This window comes from Colius striatus, chromosome 6, assembly GCF_028858725.1.
Source record: "Colius striatus isolate bColStr4 chromosome 6, bColStr4.1.hap1, whole genome shotgun sequence".
Taxonomy (NCBI): Eukaryota; Metazoa; Chordata; class Aves; order Coliiformes; family Coliidae; genus Colius; species Colius striatus.
This window is the reverse complement of record NC_084764.1, coordinates 42,894,134-42,911,189: the sequence shown is the minus strand read 5'-3', so window position 1 is coordinate 42,911,189 and position 17,056 is coordinate 42,894,134.

Here is a 17,056-nt window from a genome sequence, read left to right as displayed (position 1 = left end):
GAGAATACACCGACTATCAGGGGCAGATGATGCAGGAGGAAGAACTTACATTGTTTTCAGCGGTGGGTTGGTGAGAAAGGTTCAAAAGTAGGTTTTCCAAATATGCCAAGGAAGGAGGGGAGAGTTTGTGCAGGAATCATTCAGCTCTTCTCTCCTCTGCTCACTGTGCCCATGCGCTGCAGAGCCCGGGCTCTCTCCTTTGATGCCGGTTATAAAACCCTTCAAGCAGCAGAACAGCGATTTTATAGTCTGCAGTGCTGTTCTGCAGCACTAACCACGAGTCCTTTCATTTCACCCTTCAATTACCATAACTACAGTACTTCCTACAGAGGCAGTAACAGAACCAGCACGCTGATAATAAACTCCAGCCTGTGTGGCAAAGCACAAGACACTCTACTGCAACAAAAGAAGGACCCAAGAAGTAACTGGGAAAGCATTTGAAATAGGATGGCTTTATCTAAATGTGTGATCTTAAAATAAACCCCCTCTCAAGTGAAATTCTTCCTCGGGCAGAACAATAGCAGGGACTGCAAACACCCTTCAGTGGCTGCAAAGTTCAGGAGGGATTTATGGGAAGAACTTGGGAGGTCATCAATTCAGGTTCTTGTCTGTAGACCAGCTTGCTGGTAGGACATAAAGATAAAGACAGAAGCAGATTCAGAACAGGTTCCAAGATACTCTGGTTTACTACAGAGGAGTTATTCTGCTTTGGCAAAAATATGAAGCCATGTAATAATAAAGAACCAGTAAGAAAGCATGGAGTTGCTGTGCCTCTTTCCCTGGGACTGCCATGGTTGGAAACAATGCAATAAATATAGCTGGATGATTAATTTAGCAGAAATAAAGAGAGGGTGTCAACCTGAAATGAATCATGGCTCGTGAGGTTGATGTCGTATGATTGAATTGAAGGAATTTCCTCCAGGCAGGGAACATTTGGAGTGGCATCCCCAACTGAACAGCATGCTCAGAGTGCCACCTGATGGCTAGATCTTGTTTGCTCCTCGCTCAGCTGCTCATCACTGCTACGAGGAATAGCTTCTGCTTCAATTACAAGTGCTCATTAGCTCAGGAAACGTCCTCTTTGGTGTTACATCCCGGCCCACTATTGTGGGTTTGACAAAAGAACTGGTCTGCTCTGGATCTTCGTTTCAGTGGGTGTATTTGGGAGATGCTGTCGTGCTCTGGGGGACTCTGAGTCAGGGATTGGCCTGAGAGATGGGGAGAAGAAACCATGCTGTCTGGCAAGGATAGGCCTGGGAGATCATCCACAGCTCCAGGTCCTTCCCAGCTAGGAAGGAGCCAGCTCCAAGCTTCAGAGAACCAGAGGACTGAGGATTTCAACAGACAGCTCAAAATCCACATTTTGTGGATGAAATAAAGCTGCCCTCAGCTAACACTCCAGTCTGCCTTCTAACAGGTTAGGAAATGAGGGTGATTGCTTCTGGGAGCACATGCTGGGTGAGCCAGGTAGCACCCACTGAGCTGCAGCCTGGATCTGATCCTTTTTGTTGCCACTGCAGAGAAAACACGAGCTTTCTTTGCCTCATGTCTGCCAAGAGAGCTAAAGCAGCCTCTTCCCTCAGCACTCGGTGGAGGAGTCAGGCGTGACCACGTCCTCGAATGCCTCATCCACCCTGATGGAAAACAGGGCCGTGCTCTCACCTTCCCTCGCACACACCTGCAGGTTTTGACAGAGGGGAAGGGAAGAGTTTGTTCTTCCCCACTGAGGACAGCAGGCATGAACTTGCTTTCTCTGCAGGTCCCCTTCCAGACAGAGGCACAATTCCAGCTGACTTCTGCAAGAGGATCTCCTCCTGATACCCAGTTTTCACGTAGAGAGGCTCCACTTTGCCACCTGCATTGGCCACTACTTGCTAAGACAGAAAGCAGCCTGAAGCTTGCTTTCCACTGGAACAATCACAGGACAGCTGCAGAGGCTGCTCCAGCTGCCAGCATAGAAAATGAGGATGATTGAAATATTGCTCTGTGTTCCTACATAGCTCTGGCTCTCGAGAGAAACTGCAGGCAGTGCTTACATACAGCAAGTCACGGTTTTCTCTTTCCTGGAAGGAGACAAGAAAGCAGCTTGTCGTTGTTTTTTAAAAGAACTACATTTAGTCATTCAAACAGTGTCTCTCATTTCTCTCCCAGGGCAGGGAGCTGCTAGGAATGCAGGATAAGCACTCGTTGTGGCACTGTTTGTAGGAAAGCAACATCAAGGGCTTCATCACTTTATTTAAGGACCCTTAGGAGGTGAAACACAAATCCCTCTAGAATCAAAGGCTCTGCAAAAAAAAAAAAGGAAGAGACAGCATTCTTACAAGGGGAAGACAGATATCCAGGCTGATCTGTAGCAAAACAATACTTCACTGTGACAGAAGTGAGACCCTGGAGCAGAGGCTCAGAAACAACTGGACTCTCCATCCCTGGAGATACTGAAAACTCAAGTGGAAAATGCCTTTGAGCAACTCAATCTAACTTCAAAGTCAGGCCCATTTTGAGCAGGAGGTTGGAGCAGGTGACCTCCAGGGGTCCCTTTCAACCCAGTCTACTCCCAGTCTCTGTGGCACAGACAAGGAGAAGGTCACCCTACCCTTCCACTCTGACCAGCAGCCAATGAATTTAACATGGTGGGTGTCTCCATGGGAAGGCTGCACCAACCTGGAGCTGAGGAGCTGCTGACTCACCCAGCAGTCATGTCAGGCCATCACTCCTTAGGAAGCTCCTCTAGCTGAGGCTCACCAATATGAGTGTGTGTCTCATTACAATAAAATCCCAGAGGCCACTCATTGCCTTTAAGCAAATACAAAATTGCAAATCCAGCTGTCAAAACAAAGTCTGGGGCCCATACAGCACACCCTGGCCTTTTGAAAATCCCCATTAAGTGTAGGCACATTTCTTACTCACCACACTAGCTTCCCCTCAAAGCCTTCCACTGACCTGCACATCAGAGCTGATTCCCTTTTCATCATCTAAAGGCAAAGCTCCTTCATTAACAGCAGCTACCAGTTGATCCAGCTGGGCCAAGCTGCAGCTCTTGCTCAGCCTGTATGGACCTTTCTTCTGCCCAAATGGCATTTTGATCCAGTTGTTTCCCTACAACCCATCTGGGATGGAAAGAAGACAAATTCCCAGGTGACTTATTCCTTCTATCCTCTTACAGAAAACACTCCTTTGGTTTTCTTCAGGCCATTGTTACACTTGTTATCAAAGCTCTTTCCACTTTGTCACTGCATCCTATGGACATGAGGTCCTATGGATACAATTACCTTTGCACAGTGGATCTCTGCTGCGTGTTTTGGCCAGTTTTGATTGGAAGATTCCTGGCCCAACACCTCTCTCTGCTGAATTTTCCCCTTACATTTGCCTGATTTTACATCTACTCAGTTCATTTTCCATCTGCTCAGCTAACTGCCATGCACTGTAGAGCCCTCTGTGGTCTGAGATGGCCTGTGGAAGGGCACTGGGACGTGCCTGAGAGGACACTCAGTCCACTCAGACCCTTACAGGGGATGGTCACCCTCACAGTTTTCAATGTGCTGCTGCAAGAGGGAGTGAGCAACCACTCCACAGCCCTTCAGCAGCCTGTGGCCAGGCACGTGCTGCTCCTTGACTCTGCTGCTGCCCAGGGTCCCCCTCAGCAAGGTGTCAGAGCAGATGGGGGCTGACAGCATCTGCTGTCCTGACCCTGCTTAAATGGCTCTCACGCTGCCAGACGTGATTCACAGACTGTGTAAACCAGAGGGACTCCTGCAAAACACAAACCAGAGTCTCTAGCACTAACCCCTGCAGCAGAGGAGAATTGTTTTTCTCCTGTTATGTGAACATGTACCTGCTGGGACTCAAGTTCATGACATGCTGCATCACGTATTATTGCCAGCAAGGAAAACAAGTGGGCTGTGTGTCAGGCTCAGAGCTTCCTCAGCTCTGAGGATGCTAGCAAAAATCTTCAGGAGGTATTGGGACACATTGACCTCTGGAAGTGTGTTATAGAGTCCCTGGTCACCATCCTCCCTCACTGAGGTCACTGAAACACTTGTCAATGCACCAGTGCTTCCGTATTCCCTCTGAGATGAGCACGAGCAGCAGAGCCACCAGCTGACACCTTGTTCTTCCTCAGTCCTGAGGCTTTAACGTGGCCCTGGAGGCAAAGGAAGGGAGGACATGAGCCCTTTGTGGTGTGCCCTGGCGTTTCTGGAGGCATCTTCACTCAAACATAGGTTTGCTGAGCGCTTGTGTTTACTCCTCATCAAACCAAGGCTGGGAACAAACCTGCCAGCTGCAACATGGTGTCCTTGGTGCAAGCCAAAGCAAGTAGCAGCCACACAAGGAATGACTTTGCAACTGACTTCACTCCTTTCCATTAGCTCACGCAAACAGCCACCAGCCATCTCTGAAACTCACAGCCCTGGCTTCAGGGGAGGTGAAATAGAAGCAGGTAAAGGTGTGGCAGGAGCTGGCGGTGGCAGAGGTAGCCTGCAAAGGCAATCCCTGGCTGCAGGGCTATTTATGACCTCACAGAACAAGCTTATAAATCATTTCAGCAATCCCCCTGCTAATCCTCAACTCTGAAAAGTCTGTGGGTGAGACACCAGGTCTTATGGATCTAAATACCCTGACTAAACCTTACTGAGAAACATGGCACGTTTGCCACTGCTTTTGCTGCTTAATTGGAGACTCGTGAGCATCTCCAGGGAGCTGACTCAAGACCAGAGGGGATGGCCAGAGGGGATGTTACACTGGTTGCATGCAGCACTAAAGAACTGCTGCAAGTCTTGATTTGAAGGGTTTAGGAGATTGAAAGCTCCTGGTGTGGAAAATACAGTGAATGAAAAGTGGACTTAACCTGAAGGAGACGTCTGGAGTGCTTCATGTGAAGTTCAGTGCACAAAATGCCAGTAGTGGCATTCAGGGAGACACAAATGTGCCTGTGCAGCTCAGGGCATGGGAGTAAACCTTTACTTTGCACAGGGCTGAGTTCCCTTTTTAGTGAAGAGAAGAAAAGAATAGGCTGCCTACTGGAGCTGCCTGTATGGATAGCAAACCAGCTGGGGCCCTGGTGTCCCAGGTCTCTGGAAGCCCCAGTCCCTGGGAGCATCCTCCAACTCCTGTGGGCTGCAGGATGCTGGGGACACATCACACTGGCTTGCACCCTGCTTGTGTTGTGGTTTTCCTCCTCAGCAAAGTGCTGTCCCTGCATAAATGTTTGGAGACCCATGAATGCAGAAGTGGAAGGGAAAGCCAGCAGCTGCTTGGTGCTGTGTCAGGAAGGGAGGCAGGGCCACGAGACCCAGCCTGATGGTTTGTTAGCAGCTGAGTTTGCAAAGAGTTATTAAATACATGTAAAACAGAGGACAGGCCCTGGCTTCCTTTAGTTTATTCTCAAAATAAGTGCATTTATTAAAAGAACAAAAGCAAATGCTCTCAGGTTTCAGCCATGGGGGAAAAACCCAGGAGGAGTCTGTTTCTTCCTTCCCAGCCTCACCTGGTTGCACACTAGAAGGAGAAGGCAAAGGTGAGCCATTTCTCCCCAGGTATTCACCAGGTTCCATCTGCTTCATCTCCATCCCAATCACACAACAGATGCTCTTCTCTCTCTCTCTGTTCATCCAGTCTCCCTTACCAGGTACTCAAAGGTGCAAACACACAGCTGGAGCCACCTGCTTGCACAATGAGTAGTCCCATCACTGGGAGAAAACACAGAGCAGAAAGACCATGACATTGCAGAGGGCATTCACTCCTGGTTATGAACAGTGGCTATCTCTCAGACTAACTGCCCAATTCCAGGCTGCTTTGAGATGTAACATCACAGCTGTAAAAAGCTCCATGGTTACACAGGGAACTTGGATTTCCCTTTTCAGACCTGAGCCTCAGCAGGAACACGAGTGCCCCCTCTCTCCTCACAAGTGGAGTGATTGTGCCTGAGGATCTTCTCCCATCTCGTGTTGTTTTGCAGACAGAGGGCCTGGCTGTCACTTGTCCTGCCTTACCCCTGAGGGCAATTCAGTGTTGTCAGACTGGTGGAAAATCACTGCCTCCCCTCTTTGTTTTTATTCAGGGAGGTTAAAAAAGATGCTTACTGGCAAAAATTGTTAACTATCAATAGCTTCTAGATGTTTGTATTGTTTGAGACTACTCAGCACAAAGAGAACAGCTGCTTTTGCTTCTGAGCAACTATAGAGAAACCAGCACTCAGCTCTTTGGCCAGGTGCCTTTTAACAAATGAAAAGTCGTTTGCTTCACAAGGAAATGCTCCTAAATTTGGGTTCACCTCATCAAGAGGTGCAGCACCACATGCTGCAAGGAAGGTCATAAGAAAAATCCAGGCCTCATGCATTAAATACTGGTCTAGAGAGGGTGAACACCAGCAGAGGACAAGAGGAAATGAATGTTGAGCAGTGCTGTGTTCAGGTCCATGTGTGATGGCAATACACCCTCTGCAGTTAGCCCTGCACAGCCCTATTTTTTATCCCTCTTCTTTGACCCAAATAACAGCAAACAAAACACCCTGGAGCTGTCTCCTGGCAGCAGGGATGAGTCTTGAAACAAGGTCCCTGTTAAAGCATCTGCACCCCTCACACCCACCAGCTCAAAGTGAGCATTTCCAGAGAAACTGGGCAATTTTCCAGCCTCCTGTGAAGGAGAGACAGCATTTACTTTTCTCAGTGCAATGGGCTGCAGGAGCTATGTGCAGCCAGGTTGGTGTAGCAGAGGCTGGGGGTCTCCATGGGGCTGCAGTGTAGAGCAGAGGCACCTCTGTGTGAACATGAGCTGACAGCTGTGGTTGGATGGTGGGATGTGGCCTGAACTCACACAGACCAGAGGCTGTAGTAGGCAAAGCAGCCAGGAATGGACTGATGCACAGGTAAAACTCTGTCTGTGGAAACATAAAAGACCTTTGGAGAAAGAACAAGGAATTACTTCTTGAGGAACAGTCTTGACACATCCAGGCTGGTGAAATGTGCCCAAGTGCCTGAAGACAGAGACCCTGAGGGCTGCTGCATCATCACACACCTGCCTGGGGGGGGAGGATGTGCTTCTGAAGTGAAAGGAGAAAGGTGACACAAGGACAAATCATAGAGTCACTGAATGGGAGGGTTGGAAGGGACCTTTAGAGATCATCCAGTCCAACCCCCCTGCAGAAGCAGGGTCACCTAGATCAGGTCACACAGGAACATGTCCAGGTGGGTCTTGAAGCCCTTCGAGGAAGGAGCCTCCACACCCTCCCTGGGCAGCCTGGGCCAGGGCTCCCTCACTGAAACACTCAGTTTTTCCTTATGTTTAAATGGAACTGCTTGTGTTCCAGCTTCATCCCATCACCCCTTGTCCTGTCACTGAGTACAACAAAAAAGTGCTGCCCCAACCTCCTGACACCCACCAGTGAGAGACTTGTAACTGTTAATGAGCTCCCCAAATGGTTGTGACCTAGTGGCAATCTTAGGTGGCACTTTGCACAAGGGCCAGCTGGGAGGTTTGAGAACAGGGTGGTGGGAGCAAAAAGTATTCATTTGGGGAGGTTTTAATGAGGGGATTTGTAAGAAGTAGTGTCTGCATAGCCAGGGTCAGCAGGCTGTGACCCACAAAGTGAGAGCAGCTTGGCTCTGGCCCCTGCAAGGGCACAAGAAGTACCTGTGCTGTGGCTACCAGGTGTGCCTGCCCACCAGCCCACACTGCACTCGGGGTGGTTCTGTGCAAAGGGCCCCAGCAGCTGTGGAGCTGGTGATAGAGCTGCCCAGCAGCTGGAACGCTGCCCTGGGTGTGTCCCACTGCCTATCACAGGCACCAAGATCCCCAAATTGCCTTCATTTGCTTAACCTGCTATAAAAACAACACTGAAAGCCATTCTTGGAAGAGCTGCTCTTCTCCAGGGTGCAAGAGCAGAATGAAGCCTTGAGGTTGGCACGTGGGACTTCACAAGTGCACATCAAACAGAAGCTTTGGGTTGACTTTTCAGCAAGACTTCTTGTGGTCCATTGCTGTTCTGGCTGTGGCTATAATGAGTTGTTGCTGAAAGGTAAATCTTCTATTGTTTTATCCTTGGTATGGGGTGTTTTATCCTTGGTATGCTGATAGGAGCTGGTTTAGGTTGGATCCTCAGGTCGTATCAAGCCTGAAGTCCCAGGCAGTGTTTATTCTTCTAAGCAAGTTGTAATGCAGTTGGCATCTTGTCTTTCCTGCTGTCTCCTGTGCATGGGTTTGTACATACAACTGGTTTGCTGGCTGACCTAGGTGGGACCTGCTTTGGCAGGGGAGTTGGACAGGGTGATCTATAAAGGCCTCTTCCAACCCCTACCTACCATTCTGTGATAAAGTTTTCTGCAGCCAGAAACAAGTGAGAGATGAAAAAAAGCTGGCAAGGCATTAGTCTTATGATATCTTTTGAGCAGAACTCTATTAGCCCAAACCTCTTCTTGCTCACTGAGCTTCCTACAGCCTCTCCTAAGGTTTACATTCCTGAAGGGCTTTCACAGAATACCTTGCATGGCAGCATTTCTGTGATGAGTTGTGTTGGAGAAAGCTGCTGGATGTGAAAAGTGCAAACACAGTGCTCTGCCTCTGTTTTATGGGTTTATTTTTGCACACTCACAATCTTTTCTTCTCTGGGTACTCAATGCCAGCAGATGCAGTTTATCAGGCACCTCAAAGCCTCACATCTTCAGGAATGTAACAGCAGTAGCTGAGGACATATCAGCACTCTGTAAAGACCTACCAGTGCTTTCATGGTTCTGTGAGCAAACAGGCTGTTCTCTCCCTCTGCCCAGGCCACTTGAAGTGAGGAGAGGCTGAAGGTTTTGCAAGGTTGTGTCTCTGATAGCTGTGTAGAACCATGTGTGGCAAGATGAAAGTCATAGCTGTGTGCTGTGGCTAAATGGCAGAGCTGGGTGCTGCTTCTCCCAGATGCACAGGCAGTAACCCCTCTGCCTTCCTGCACTGCCAAAATGCCATTAAACTACATGTCTTCTATTTCTTCTGCTAACAAAAGGTGATACCAACAGGGAAGTCAGAGTCCTGTTGCTTAGGAAAGTGACAAGTCAGGTCAGCAGCAGAAGCCCTCATGAGAGCTGGGGAACTGTGTTTTCTATCCTGCACACCATGACAATACAGCAGCCACTAAGCACTGTGCTTATTTTGGGAAGTGTGTCATGCACTCCAGTTATATATAGAAAGCAGCACATTAGGTGGTGCCCTGTTTCTTTAAAGATCCTCATGAGGATTTGGGGACTGGGTATGAGTCTGGCACCTGAGCACAGGAGCATGTCAGACAAAAGTAAGTAGAGAAGCAATGGAATTGCTGACATCCTCCTAGGCAGCAGCTTCTCTACACAGCAGAGAGTGAGGATCGGGAGTGGTGTACAGAAATAGCTGGTACTATCCCTCCCCCTGCCTTCCCAAATGGAACCTGCTTCCATCAGGCTGCAGCACACCACAGCTAAGGAAGCACATGGCTTTGGGCTTCAAAGCAGAACCATCCTAGTGAGATTTAAAAGTCATAGCAAGTATCAGCTCCCAGGTGTTGCCAAAGGGGGTTTTTCCACCCAGTGGAGGAAGAGAGATGAGAAAAGGCAGCAGATCTCTCTCCACTGCAGGTTGAAGGAAAGAACAATGTTCCATGCAGACAACAGGCACTCCCAACACACCCAGCAGCTCATACAATGGCTGGAAGTGTCCAAGTGCCTCTTGTAAAGAAATTAAGTGTTTAACCTTTTGACATGAGGAAAGGGGTAGCTTTCATCCATTAAAAAGTCATGCAAAGGGCTGGAGTTGCCTTGCACTTGTGCATTAGCTGGTTTCTCCAGGTGGGCTGATGGTTTTGCATCCCCACAGGAGGTGGGGACCCTCTCAGAAAGGAGCTTCTCCCTAAAGGGTGAGTTTAAGCTAAAGTTTGCAGTCACAGGTAGGGATTGTGGTGCAGGTGTTTGTAGGTGAGGATGTGTCTCACAGAAAGGCCTTGGGGAGAGCAAAACTAACATGTCCATATTTACATTTTAAATGGTATTAAAAGCAGAGTCAGTGATCTGTGATCTGCTTTGCTCCTAAGCTTGCTGCTGTTGGTTGTGGTGGCTCATCTTCACAGTGCCTGCACCCAGAGGTGGAGCTGATGTGGGCCACTGAAGTCAGTGTGGAGATTTGTGGGTTCACCCTGACACAGGTGCTCAAATCATGCACAGCCATGTACCCTGCTCCCAAGCACCACCAGTCTGACTCCTCACTCTGCTAGTTATTGAGATAATCCATAGAACACATATCAGAAATAGAGTACCCAGGGAAAGCTTCACCTTAAAAACACAGCCTGGCAATTGCTAATGTAAGTAGTGCAATGCACTGTCTACCTTAATCCAGATGATGTGGAAGAGAATGTGTTCATTGTGTACAAGCTTATAAAACCCCAGAGAGTGCTCTTTATTGCATGAGAAGGCAAGCACACCATAAAGCAGAAGGCACTCCTATTTTTAGCAGCTGAACATGGAAAACTAAGGAAGGGTGTGGGAATCAGGAGAAGGCTCAGCAGCATGAAAAGAATCAAGATTTTAATGTGCTCCTAGTGAGTGTGGAGATCTTTCAGAGTGCCCTGGTAGAGCTCTCTGAGCAGTACCTTGTGTTCAGAAAATGCTTGGGAACTCTCCCCAAATGAGGCATCACCTGGAGGCTGCAGATGGAGTAGCTGAAATACACCTCCTCTGGTTAAAGAGCTTTCCCTCTAGTTGCCAACCTTGATAATTCAGGAAGACAGGTTTCCATCAGGCTCCTTTCTGCCTGTTGAACTTTCAGATGATCACAAGACCAGAAGGGGAACAGTAAAGAATCTGGGGGTTGCAGACTTCTCAAGCATCCACATAAGTAAATGGTACATCAGGATGCCTGGCACCTCCCTTCAGGTGATGGGGCAGCAGGCACAGCTGCAGGATGCCTGGCACCTCCCTTCAGGTGATGGGGCAGCAGGCACAGCTGCAGGATGCAACAGGAGCCCTCATCTTCTCAGGGAGGGCTGGTTGGCACTTGGCACAGCCTTGCTTGGTGAATCACAGATGGTGGCAATGAGCTGTGGCTGGCATGTAGAGTCACAGGGCTGGCAGGAGGCTGTGCCCAGCATGGCAAATAACAGGCTCTGGCCTTAACACCAGGCAGCCTGGGGGCAGAAGCCAGTGGTGTGAGTCTTGCACTTGATGTGTGAGACCAGACAGGTCTGGGCTTAGGCAGGAGCCTATGCTCAACGTGAGTCAACTGTGTGATACACTTGCAAGGAAGGTGTTCTTGGCTGTATTTACAGGACTGTAATAGCTAAAATATGAGAGGCAATTATGCCATGCTACTGGTTGCTAATGACTCCTCAGCTGCAGTCCTGTGCCCATGTTTGGGAACAGTACTTCAAGAAATAGGTGTCTATTGGAGGGGCACCTGAGCAACAGGAATGTAAAGAACATGTGATGTTACTCTGACAGAAGACTGAAGATACTTTGGTGTTTAATCTGTAAAAGCAAGTGCTAAAAGGGGACCTGGGGAAAGAGCTCTTTACTGTGAATAGTAAGGCATCCATTATTAATTGACAATTATTACTTAATTACTCTCTAGATTCCTGGGAATAGAGCAAGATGAGAAAAAACCACCCAGTATGAATTAAATCTTTAGATGAAAAAAGAGTCAAGCTGTTAGGAAAAAATGCTAACTATGAAGTAGTAAAGACCTAGAACAGGCTCCCTACAGAGGATGTGGGAAGGTTGCACAAATATTGATCACTCACAATCTGTTGATATTAATCATCTCTTAATGCAAAGGTTTCCATGAGGTGACCTGCTTAGGTCCCTCCCAAGCCAGTTCTGTGATGTAAGGCTTGCCAGACACCTGCTGTCTGTGCATTCTGTTAAAAAATGCCTTTATTTGGTGGCAGGGTGCTCCTACATAGTCTGTGAAGGCACATTAGAGGGGCCCATCTTACATTTTCACATTGGCAGATGAATTAAAGGGTGTTTCCTAAGTTAAAGCACACTTCCTAAGGTTTGAGGGCTGTACTGGGACACATTGGCATCAGAGCATGGCTTCTTGTCTGTAAGAATTTAACAGCCACTTAGAGCTACTCTCAAGTGGATGGTGTATTAATTTCCAAACAGAAACACATGACATACACCAACACATCCACAGAAGGATTAAGAATGAGGATGCTCAAGGACTTATCTTTGTGGTAACCAAGAAAAGGCAACACCTCTTCTTAGCTTCCTTCAGAAATGGTATCTTCTTTTCATTTCCAGTCTGGCTAATTGCTATCCATTTGTATTTCTGCCTACACCATCCATTAGCTTAAGTAATTGCTTTTTCATCTTTGATACTTCCCCTGCTATTTAGAGAGAGCAATCTTGGGGTTTTTTTTCTCAGCTTTAATTTTTTCTGGACTACAAAACCCAGCTCTTTTAATTCCTTCCACTGATGCAGGTCCTTCTTTCTCCTGGTCTGTTTTGCACCTCTTATAGTCATTAAGCTTCCCTGAGTGGAAATAACATATGGTATTTCAAAGAGTGTTTCCCTATTGCCCTGTGCACTGACAGTAATGTTTCCTTTGCTATACTGGAGATACAATCTCTCATGCATTATAGGCACATCTTCTCTTTCTTTATGCTACATCACAGGGATAGCTGTGTAGGAATACTCCAGAAAGCTCTCATGAGCTACTTTCAGCCATAAGGGCAAGTGATCTTAAAAAGAAATAAAGCTTACTGAAATGCACTAAAGCTGGCTGCTGCTTTGGGAAGCTTTCAGCCAAAACCCACCTGGATGAGTTCCTGTGTGACCTGCTCTAGGTGGTCCTGCTCTGGCAGGGGGGTTGCACTGGATGAGCTTTCCAGGTCCCTTCCTACCCTTATAAGTCTATGAAAACTGGAAGCAATACTGCAGCAACCATTCCAATGTCCATGTTAAGTTCTTTGCAGCTTCTGTGAGTCAAAATCAACTGGCCTTGTATTAAAGTATTGCATCTGCTAGTGTTCAATCATATAGCATCATCCTGTATAGCATCATCATCCCACAGTAAGCAACTGGGAACCCAGTTGCATCATGAACTGGTGAATGTGCTGGTGTGTGGCTGGTTTTGTATCATATGATCAGAAATTGCTTAGTTATTGAAAGTCCAGACCTCTTCCATGCTCAGGTCCTGGAGATACTCAGCAGCTGACTTTGAACAGCTCTGAGTTTATAGGAATGCAGCCTCATGAGCTGAGAGCAGAAACAAACTTCCCATGGTTTACGCTTGCACTGATTTAATTGCTGACAGTTTTCTATTAACCAGCTCTTCAGTGAGCCCCTAACTGCTTAAGCAAAACCTGTCTGAAACATCATCATCTTTGACTGTTCTTGCCCTTGATTATTTGGACTCACTGATCAGGGCCCTGACCCCAGCTTGCTGGCTGAGCTCCCAGCTTAACCTCAGACCTGCCTTGCCACCAGACTTGTGGGGCAATCTGGACTCCTGTCAGAGCCTGGCTATTGTCCCTGGATCTTCCCTGCCCTGCTGGCATGCTGGCTCCTGGCACCCCATCCCATTCTTCATCTTGTCCCCCAGACTCCTTCCTTCAGCTGAGTACATAAGCAATATTAGTGTCTTTTAGCCACCTTGTTGGCTGTTCCTCTACCCCTTCATGTTTTCTTCTTTGTTGGTACAACCTCCTAATGTCCTCTTTTTCTGTACCAGGAATGAAGGTCACAGAAGTCCTCCCAGCTGCCTTGTGTCTGAGTTTGAATGGTTTCCTCACAACTGCCGGAGCCTCGGTCCCAGAGATCCATGACAGAGGAGCTGCTGAGGAGTGCATCTCATTTTTCAGGTTCTCCACATCTCAACAAGTGAGTAGAATTGATCTTTGCCAGACAACTCAACAAAAATGCATGAGTGTAAAGTTTTCATCAGGACAGAGACAGAACTCAGCCACTAGTGAAGTGGTGGACACGATGTCCATAAAAGAATCAGCAACTTGGGAAGCATCTTGAGCTTGGGAAGAACAAGATGGAACAGGAAAAGAAACGAAGGTATTTGCCACAAAACTGAATGAAAGAGTTATAATGAAAGGGAAGAAATACATCAGAAACACAATAGATCTGTAGAAATAAGAGACAATAAATTGGCTTCTGCTCTGAATAAAAGGGATGCTGAGAAATGTTCCAAAACACTGAGTCAGTGTGAAGCTGCTCTGAGGTTTCCCACAGCAGCAGCCAGCTTTACTGTGTTTCACTAAGCTTTATTTCTTTTTCAGATTACCTGTCTTCATTGCTGTAAACTCCTTTAAACTTGCAGGGAGCTACCTTATAACTAGGAGTCTGCAGAGTCCCAGAGATCCCTGCAATACCTTTAAAAGCCCCCAAAAGGCACCAGTTGCCAGTGGATTTTAATCTGCCACATGTATTATTTGGAGTTTATAATTTGAAGACAGTTAGGCACCACAGCACACACCCCCTATGCAAGTGTTGCTTGTGGATATGTATTTGGCAAGATGTTTTGTGGCTTATTAGGTATTTCTTCTGAAGAGCTCAGTACTAATAGTTCAAAATCAAAAGCACATCTGTACATTATAGCAATGTAAATCATCATCCTGCACTTTGGCCACAATTAATAAGCAGTCTACTGTTTTAACTGATGATTTCAAACATCAGACTACCCCTGGGAAAGCTTTTAGTCTAGTTTGGACACTATGGCACTTGCCTAAAGAAACTCATGCTTCCAGCCAAGTGAAATGATCAGGGATAGCTTCTGATTTAAAAACCACTCACACAGGGTTCCTTCAAACAACACTACACCTAATGCTGATGCAAGAAAACCTAGCAGGGACTGAGTTTTCCACTGCCTCTCTGCAGGTCTGTCATGTTTTAACTCCAGTTGGTAGAATAGAGAAGAGAATCAGAAGAGTAAAAGAGACAACTAGTGGGCTGAGATAACAATGCTTTCATAGGCAAAGCAAAAGCTGTGTATGCAAGCAGAGCTACACAAGGAACTAATTCACCACTTTCCATTGGCAGGCCAGAAAATCTTTAAGAAAGCAGGGCTCCAGCATGTGTCATGGTTACTGGGGAAGACAAACCATCACTCAAAATAGCCTTCCTTTCCTCCTTCTTCCCCCAGCTGTACATGCTGAGCACGATGCCATATGGTCTGGGATATCCCTCAGGTCAGTTGGGAGCAGCTGTCCTGGCTGTGTGCCCTCCCAGCTCTTTGTGCACCCCCAGCTCACTCACTGATGAAGTAAGAGGTAGGAGAGGCCTTGGCTCTGCTCAGCAGTACCAAAACCATCCCTGTGCTATCAACACTTTCCAGTACAAATCTGAAACATAGATCCATAGTAACTACTGTGGGAAAAAATAGACTCTGTTGCAGCCAAAACCAGCACAAGGTCACCCAGAGTTACTGATTGCTGGAACACCTGAATGGCAAAACAGGATGGGTATGAAGATGGTGCCATGAAGAGAGACTGAAGAGATACAGTTCATTTTTTCCCAATTGCACTGCTACAAGATGTGATATTCATTTTTTTAGACTTCCTTTGAAACAAGGCATCAGACAGTGTACCTGCACTGACTCCTACTTCAGGTTGCAAGTTTTAGCCTTAGATCTGTTGGGAACTGGAAAAACTACTGACAAAATAAGAGAAAAGATACTGTTAAGGACTTGCTTTGGATTCAGAGAGCAGGGATTTTCAAAGGAGCTCAGCCTGTTTGGGTGTATTTGTTAGCCAAGCAAAACAGAAGCTGAGAGGCAATTCAGCTGTGGCCTATAAATAAATGCTAGACTGCACACTTGCAGAGGAGAAAAGCTTCTCATGAATATGTTTAGGCTGGAAATTAGAAGGTTACTCAAACCCCCACAGCAATGCTGCTCTGGAGGAACCTTTCACTGGGGGAACGAGGCAAGGCCATTTTAAGTGGTGGGGATGCAAGGATGATGCTGCGGTTGTAAGGAGAAATGACAGTGTGCTGCTGTCTGTGGATGGGCTCCTTTTCCAAACACAGCCTCACTTGTCATAGTGAGAACTTTGGGATGCTGACTATTCTGGAAAATGTGATTTTTACTAGATGTCTGAAAGCAGGCAGAGGTCTTTCATTAATATCCACAGACAGCAGAGCATTTCAAACCTCCTTTTCATGTGGTGTTAACACGACGCACCTGATCACCGGCTGCACGTCGATTGGGACAAAACAGTGTTATGAAGAAGTTTCTTTAGAAAACCTAACAAATTCAGCATAAACACACAAATGGTACCTTACTCAGACATGCTAGGATGCTATTACACCATCCCCTCCAGTGAGCAGTTCATTGCAGGATGCTACCCTTGTGTTGCACGCTGTGCTCTGCAGACCACGTTGATATTCCAGGTGAGTTGCCACGACCAGATATTTCAGAGGGATGAGAGTAATTCACCCTAGAGATGGGTGGCACTGTCTTGCTAAAGGGTGCACCAGGGCTAACCCCTATCAGCTAGAGGTTGGACTGTGCCCTGGAGGAGCACTTAGGATGACTTAAAAGGAAAACAATGTTGAACTGCAGGGTGTAGGCAAGGTATAACTGCAAGAAGGCAAATGGGAGCTTTGCTTACTTGCCTTTGTCATGTCATAAAACTAAAAGAAGTCGGTCAAACAATTGCCTGACAGCTTTACTAGCTTTTTGTTTTGTTTTCCTCTGGCCTTTCTTGTGTGTCTCCTTCTCTGGGGTTTTGATTTGGCCTATAGGAGGCTCAAAGCTTTTGGTTTTGCTATCTGCTCCAGAGTCAACACAATCAGATAAAGAAGGCAAAACCTTAATAAGGACATTGCACTGCATCGTGCTGTTTCTTCCCTCATGAGATGCTTCTGATTAGCTTTCTGAAATACAGGTTTCACAAGGAACTCCTGTGGTGCAGAAGTTTGTCTGGCAAAACTAATTGAGGAGAAATGGCCCAATTAAGAAACTCATTGTACTTTTCCATTTCTCATGGCAAACTCTGCTACAATGGATGTCCTGTAGGAAGAAAGAAAGGGTCCTCATTGTTTTTTGAACTGACAAGCAGTGCAACTCATGCTGCAGAGGGAAAGGAGAAGTGTTGTGCAA